Genomic DNA, 8,246 nt, shown 5'->3' with positions numbered 1-8,246 from the left:
ATGCCAAAATTAAAATCTGAAAGCTACTGTTGGTCATTGTTCCTAAGTCTTTACAGTAGTCAGAACCAGAAAACATTAAAAAAAAAACTTTTTTAATTTGAAGGATAGTTGATATACAATATTTTATTAGTTACAGGTGTACAACATCGTGATTCAGTATTTTTATAGATTATACTCTATTTAAAGTTGTTATAAAATAATGGCTATATTTCCCTCTGCTGTCCAGTATATCCTTGTAGCTTAACTCTTTTACACATAGTAGTTTGTATCTCTTAATCCCCTACCCTTATCTTGCCTCTCCCCTCTTCCCTCTCCTCACTGGTAACTACTAGTTTCTTCTCTATAGCTGTGAGTCTGTTTCTGTTTAAACAGAAAACATTTTAAAGATAAACTGTAACAGGAATCCATACCAGTATTTCCAATTCAAAATCAAGACGACAGATTGTTTACCTAACCTTTCTCATCTTACATGTATCTCTTTTCTCATGCCAAAAATCCAAGTTCACGGTGACACCAGGAATGATAAAGGTAAGAATATCATCTAATAGTTTGTTTATATTGTCCAATTTATCTCAGCAATCTCAGATCAACAATACCAATACTACCACCAAAATTATGATCACTGAAAACAGTTAAGGATTCTTTTCTTGGTTCATTTTTTTCTTAGAGCATATCCACTAGGGATGTAAAGTCAAATCACTGTGTTTAAAGTTACTTGGAATAATTCCTGTCTGATTATGCTGTTAGCTAGATACTCATTTACACTGATTTGTTGAATTTTCTTTTCATTTTAGGGATTAGTTTTTAATTGTTGGTTTAAAAAAAAACTGTACAAAATATTTATATGGTTCCAAAGTCAAACCAACAAAATTAAATAAAATCAACAAAACTTGACAATACATCCTAGCTCCAGGTTTTAATTTTTCTACTCTATTGGCACATTTTGGAGAATTCTCCTTATGTTTTGTTAAAGGACTCGTCTTCCTTTTCCATTAGTCCTACCATAATGGCAGCTATTTATTCTAAAACTGTGGAGCACTGGCAAGTCATCAGGCATTGGAAGGCACAATAATTTTTCTCCTCTGGGTTTGTGGTATGCACAGTGGTTCAAACAGTTCCTCCTCTTCTGGATGCAGTGCTCAGTCTGGGAACTGTCCAAAGCCTAGGAAATATTTTAGCTCTGCAAACAATTTATCATCTACAAAGCACTACAAAATCAGAACCAATAAAAATTTAGTTCCTCCAAACATAAAATGTCAACTTTTAAAATGATTAAATTTGGTTCTGGTAAACGTTTTAAAACACTTGGTAGGGAGTTCTTCGTGTTACATGAATTCTTTCAAGTGCTGCTCAGTAGATTTAATGTTAATCAAAGAGAACTGTTCAGAGTTATAAAAAATTACTTGAAATTCTTGGCAGCAAAACCAAAACAGAATGAACAAACAAATGTATTGAAGGTGGAATGTGGGTGTATTTCATACAGTTGCTGTGCTGGTAGGGGTATAGACACCCTCCCAGTTCCTGGTTCTCTTTGGGTCCATGGTCCATCTTCTCTAGGGGATGGCTTAAGGCCCTGCTCTTTTATCCCTTCCTTAGCCAACCTGTTGAAGGAGGCATCTATTCTCTATCTCCCTTCACTCATCTTCACTGTCCCCTAGGCCCCCAGAGTCTGGTGTTGTCGAAGCGCTCTCCTGTGTCTGTTCAGAACAGGGCCACAGAGAGGCTCCTAACAGCTCCATGAAAAGGGCACTTTCCATTCCAGCAGGTACTGTTGATCAGTCCCTTTTCCCTGCAAATATCCTCTGACTCTCCAGGTTTCTGGGTCCCACTGCTGGCCACTCACTTTTTCAGTGCTCTTTACTTCATTCTGAACTGCCCCCTTTTCACACCCCTGTGGCATCACCTGACCTGGAGTCCACCCTGCACAGCTGGGGTGCTTCAGGAAGGGCACTGTGAAAGGCCCACCCCCTAGGGAAACACAGCCAATCACCCGTCGATAATGTGGACAGACAGCCCAAGGAGACTATAATGTGCCAATTAGAAGTTAAAATTCAAGGGAAGGGGCAGGAGCCCTCAAAACTGGAGGGCTGTTGACCAGGAATCCAGGGCCAAGCAGGAATCCATGAGGGTAGGGCTCTGATATTCCAAGATCATGCTGCCTCACTCCTTTCTGGGTTGACCTTCCCTGAGACCGTCTCTATGCCAGACACCCCTGCCCCTGCTCCTGCCCCATGCCTGGACTCTGTCATTTCTTCTTTGAACCCACAGGAAAAGTAGGAACCTACTGCCTCTCCATCGCCTGCCCACCGTCCATTCACCATGCCTCAGCTGAGAGCATCTCTAAAGCCTAAATCAAAAATCACAGCACACACCAGGCTTGACCTTTCAAAACACTCCCACAACTCTTAGAATCAAACCCAAAGTCCTTGCCTAGGTGTGCAGGTTTTTGCCCTCCCCTTCTTCCTCCCTTCCTGCCCCTTGCCCCTCCCTTACCACACTCCAGCCATACTGCCACTGTTTCTGTCTCTCAGTCGCATCAACCTCCTTCCCATGTCAGGGCCTTTGCACTTGTGTGCCCCCATCTAGAACTCTTTCCACCAAATCTTTTCAGGGCTGGCTCCTTCCTGGCCTTCAGGTCTCCGCTCAGATACCTCCAACTCAGAGAATCCTGCCTTGACCTCCCTCTCCCCTTCCTCCTGGTCAGGCTGCCTTCCTAGATCCCTCTCTAACACATCCTTCTATCTCTTTCCTTTGAGAATACTTGGTACCACCTGAAAAAATTATCTCGTTTATTTATTCATATGAATAGTTATCTTCTGTCTTGGACTGTGAATTCCATGAGAGCCCTGGATTTATCTGTCTTGGTCACCTATTGGTTCCCAGGGCCCAGCACAAGCCCAGGCACAAGTAGGTAGCAAATAAGTTCATATGGAATGAATTGGTAAATTCCACTCTTCACACTCAAGGAACCCACCTGCAGGTCAGACTGGGAAATAGCAGCCAGTTACAAAGGCCCACCCATTTTATATTTTGTGAACAATCTGTGGTCCAATTTGCTAAAAGAAAAGCAAGTATCTGAATTCTTCAAGCCAATCAGGAGATGGGGAAACACCCAGGAAATAGCCTCTATATTCATTGAGCTAGTCAGAAACCCAGGCTAAAAGAAAAACCTTGAAACTCCTCCCCCCCATATGCTGAAGGGAATCACAATCACAATGCTGAAAGGAAAGCAGACTCAGAGGCAGACTGGATGATGGGAGAGGCCATGCCTTGGTGACATCATTCCCCCCTGGGTGGTTGGACCTGAAATGAGTTGGTTGGCTGACCAGGGACTGTGGGGATGTTAAAGGGGATGAAAGAGGATTCCAGCAGGATAGGATGAGGCTTATGGGGGCACAAAGACAGGCACTTAGGACCAGGGAGAATTACGGGGCATGAGGAGACAGGTGGGGGGATGGCCAGGGGGTTGTGGGGTGACTGGGGTCTTGTTATGTAGCCTAGATGGGGTTAAGGGGATGGGAGAAAGTTACCAGGAAAGGGAGGGGGTATGGGAACAGGGAGTTAAGGGTCACAGGGAATGTTAGGATGAGATGGGGAGGAGGTTATGGTGGACAGGGAGGGGATTTGTGGGTCAGAGAGAGGGTGATGTGTGGACAGGGAGAGGGTTATGAGGTGGGGATTTGGGGGCCACACGGAGAGGATTATGGGATATGGAAGGGGGTATGTAGTACACAAAGATTATTGGCAGCTGCAAGGGGCCTAGAGGAAGGCAGGAGGACATTATAGATGATTAGGGAGAGAGTTAAACGGTACCGGAGGGAGGTGATGGGACTGCAAGTGTTTTATGGATCCTGTGGTGCATCATCGCTGGGGCCCATGTGCCCCTTGCTGGTGAGCCAGGGTCAGCTTCCAGGTCCCTCCTGACTGGTGGGGTCAGGTCAGCCCTCCCCATTCCTCAGGGTCTCGGCTGTCCCCCCTTGCTGTCTGCAGACCTTATGTGTGCTGGTCTCTCCCTTGCTGGCCTGAAGTGTAAGCTGCAGCTCCTTGAGCTCTGTAGGCCTCATTAGGCCGTCTGGTGATGTCTGTGGACCATCCTGTGGAGACCTCCTGCCTGCGTCCATCGTGTCCCTCCTCTGCTGTTTCCCTTTCAGGATTCCAGCCCTCATTTTCTCTGTCAGAGTGAGGCAAAACCCCTTATCTCCCATCCCAGGGGTACCCCTCTCTCTCCTAACCCATTTCTCCCCTTTCCCCCTGTTTTCCCCAGAGCCCTACCTTCTCCCCAGCCCTCTCCAGCCTCTCAGAGGGACAGCTCCCCATTTGTTCCCCCTTTTCTCCAGGAGCCTACCCTGCCCCTCTCACATTCCACCACTCTGCTTCTTCCCAGAACGCTGTTTTTATTTCACTGTGTCCTTTGTCTCCTTTCCCTCTTCCTGTTCCCCCTTCTCCTTGGGTCCTGTCCTGACTCTCCTCCCTACCCTGGCTCCGGTTTCTTCCTAAGGAAGCCCCCTCTGGCCTCCCTTCAGCCCCACCCCAACCAAGAACCCCTCTCTTCCCTGGATCAACTCCTCCTACTGCACCCAACTTCTGAGGCCACTCATCAACCAGCCTCCCCCTTCCCTACAGAGCCAGGATGTCAACAGCTAAGGAGACAGAGTTAGGGCAGAGAGGAATTCTATCATGGCCTTGGCCACGGGCATCATGATTGTCATCCTGGGATGGCTCTTCATGTTCTTCACTTTCTCTACTCACTTTGTCTGGTGACAGATGTCTTCACAATCCAGGAGACCCTGAGGATGCCCTGGTCCCCTCTCCCTCAGTGTGCCAGGGACAGAGGGCCCTCCTTGCTCCTTGCAGACCCTTTGGACTCAGATGTCCGTGTCCTAACTTTGTCCCCTGGACAAAGTCTCCCCCCAACACTGGCACTTTCGAGGATAATAAATCATATGAGGAGATTTCTGCCTTCTGAGTTGTCCTTCTTTTTCTGTGTGTGTGAGTTCCCTCAGGGTTCATTCAATCATTCAGTAAACATCTACCAAGTACCTACTCTGTGACAGGTACTCTTTTGGGCCCAGGAATACTGCATTGAACAAGATAGGAAAGATTCCTGCCTCACAGAATTGACATTATCCTGCAGAATACAAGGAAATAAACAAGACATAAGTAAATGAGATCATTTCCGGTATTGGTAAGCACTACAAAGGAAACAGAGTGATGTAACAGTAATCAGTGGTACTACTTAAGATCGGGATATGCTAAGATTTGTAGGATGGAAAGAAGCCTCCACATTGAAGATCTAGAGAAAGGAGTCCCAGCCAATGGAACAGCAAGTACAAAGGCTATGAGGAGTTTAGCAGCAAGAGAGTGTCAGGAGGTGAGTTTGAAGAGAGGGCAGTAGCCAGATGTTGCAGCATCTTGTAGACCATAGGAAGGTGTTTGAATTTTAAGTGTGAAGGAAAGGCATTGGAGGATTTAAACAAGGGAGTGACATCATGTGGTCTGTGTTTTTTAAAAGTCCACTCTAGCTGCTGACTGGAGGGTGGATTGGGGCAGGGGTGGGGAGAGCGCAGAGTTGAAGCAAAGAGACAGCTGGGTAGCTGTCACAATTGTTCAGGGCTGGCTCAAGCCTGGAGTGGCTGTTAGCAACAGGGAAAGGTTTGGAATAGGTCTTAAGGTTGGAAGTTTAGTAACGACCTCTAGTTCAACATTGCAGATTAAAAGCGTGCTAACTTTTCCTGCCTCCACTATATCCCCTGGAAATGGAAGCAAATTTAGGTCGATCCTCCATATTACTTGGTTATTGGGGTTTTTTTTTTTTTTTACTGCCTTTTAATCTCCCCCTTTTTTTCTCTTTTAATCTGCTGGGAGGGTTCCTCTATCTGACTTTCCAACTCAGCTGTATCCATCCTGCTTTTTATCCCATCTATTTTGTTCTATATTCCAATTCTATTTTCATAGTTGTGTATTAACACTTGGTCTTCTAAGGATTTCTTATTTTTGATTCATGTTGCTAAGATATTCTTTTATCCTCTTAAGTGAACTGACCAAGATTATTTCAAATTCCTAGTCCACCTTGTTCCAATAATTTGTCTTCGGGGATATATGTGTTAAGTTCTAAACTTTGGGAGTATTAGCTGGGTTTTCTAGTTGTGCCAGTAGAGGTGAATTTTAGGAGCCAGGAGATGGCTGAGCCCCAAGTGAGAGCCCTAGGCATGTTGACTCTTAGTTGCTGTCCCTCCACACAGCAGGCAGTCTCTCTAAATTGTAATTACAGCAAGTCCCCTATGTACGAACCTTCAAGTTGCGAACTTTGAAAGATGTGAACGTGCCCAGAGAAAGGACGAAGAGAGACAAGAGGAAGAAGAAGTAACTGAAGAACCGAAGAGGTTCACGACGCAGGAAATGGCAAGGGGATTTTCTTTATTTGAGGAGGCACTGTTAGTTTTTGAGGCACAGGACCCAAACGTAGAACAGTACACGAAGGTTGCAGCAGCCGTTCAGAATGCAATCCAGTGCTACCGTGTGTCATTTATGATGAGAAAAAAAGAGCTACTATCCAGACATCACTGGACCATTTTTTCAAGAGGGTAGATAGAATTGAATCCAGCAGAGAACCAGAACCTTTGCCATCAAAGTCAGGCATGAGTGAGATTGCAGCTTGCCCTCTGTCTCCGACTGCTGATGATCCTTCAGCTCTACCATCTCCCACGTCCTCTCCCTCCTCCAGTCAGAACCTCTTCTTGCCTGTTCACTCAATGCCAGCCCCTGTATGCCAGCTGTTGTACTGTACTACTGTACTTTTCAAGGTGCTGTACTGTAAGATTAAAAATGTTTTCCTTATTTTTTATGTATTATTTGTGTGAAAAGTATTATAAACCTATTACAGTACAGTACTATATAGCTGATTGTGTTAGTTGGGTACCTAGGCTAACTTTGTTGGACTTACGAACAAATTGGACTTATGAATGCGCTCTCAGAACGGAACTCGTTCGTATGTGGGGGACTTACTGTACTCAGTTCTGGAAGTTTGAAGGCAGTAGAATGGAGGATTGGGTGAACGTCCAAAGGCAACTGCTTACTCCCTAACTCTTTCTTGGGCACCAGCATCCTGGGGTTGTTCCTGCTGATTTCTGTGGTGAAGGGACAGCCAATGATTTTCTCAAGGCAACTATAGAAAAGTCAAGAGCAGGATGTGAAAAGCATTCTTCCAATAACCCAGCCGTTCCATCCATAGATCTCTACCCACAGAAATGCATACATACATTCACCAAAAGACGTGCTAGAATATTCACAGCAGCTTTATTCATAAGAGCCCCAAACTGGCAACTACCCAAATGCCCGTCAATGGTAGAATGCCAAAATAAATCGGGTGTACTCTCCAGCAATGAGGATGATTGCTCTACAACTACACACAACAATGTGGATGAATTTCACAGACTTAAAGTTGAGCAAAAGAAGCTTCCTACAGACTCATGCTGTAGAAAGTACAAAAGCAGGCTAAATTTGTGTCTAATGGTTACCCCTGGGGAGCAGTGAATGGAAGTAGGCCCCGGGGGTAGGAGGTTGAATGCTGGTTACACATATGTGTTCAGTTTGAGAAGATTTGAGCTGTACCTTTCTGACATGTGCACTTATCAGTATGCATATTATACTTCAATAAATTCTTTTTAAAAGTCAAATATTACCTTTAGGAAACAAGAATCACACACACACATACACACACACACGCACATGTGCTCACCTTTCCTTCAATTTATCAAGTCTTGGCCACTCCAGTCACCTTCTGCCCCGCACCACCAGTAGCCACTTGTGCACCTTATACAGACCCCACGCTAGCTCAAGGCAGCCTTCAGTCTCCCCAGGGCGTCACACTCTTTCTTGTCATTGTTAATTCCTATAATCCATGTTTTTTCTCTCCCTTTTTGTCTTGGGGGAGAAGCAACAGAGAATACACCTCTCTGATTAAAAAAATATTAGTACATCTCACAAATCTCTAGTTCCACTATCAACATGAACCCATTTGGCTTTGAATATCTATACACACAAACACACCTTGCTTGCCACTGTTCTCTCTCCCTTCTGTCTTCTATTTTCAGATGTCTCAATTTTTGTTGGGTTAGAATAATTCCAGTACTTTCTATGGATACAATACATGAGTGGTAAACTTCTTAAGTCATGGATGAAATGAAAAGATTTTGTAATCAGAACACATGAACGATCTTACCAGGGATAATATTTTTGTGTCACTC

Source organism: Balaenoptera acutorostrata, chromosome 19 (assembly GCF_949987535.1).
Source record: "Balaenoptera acutorostrata chromosome 19, mBalAcu1.1, whole genome shotgun sequence".
Taxonomy (NCBI): domain Eukaryota; kingdom Metazoa; phylum Chordata; class Mammalia; order Artiodactyla; family Balaenopteridae; genus Balaenoptera; species Balaenoptera acutorostrata.
This window is presented reverse-complemented; position numbering follows the sequence as displayed.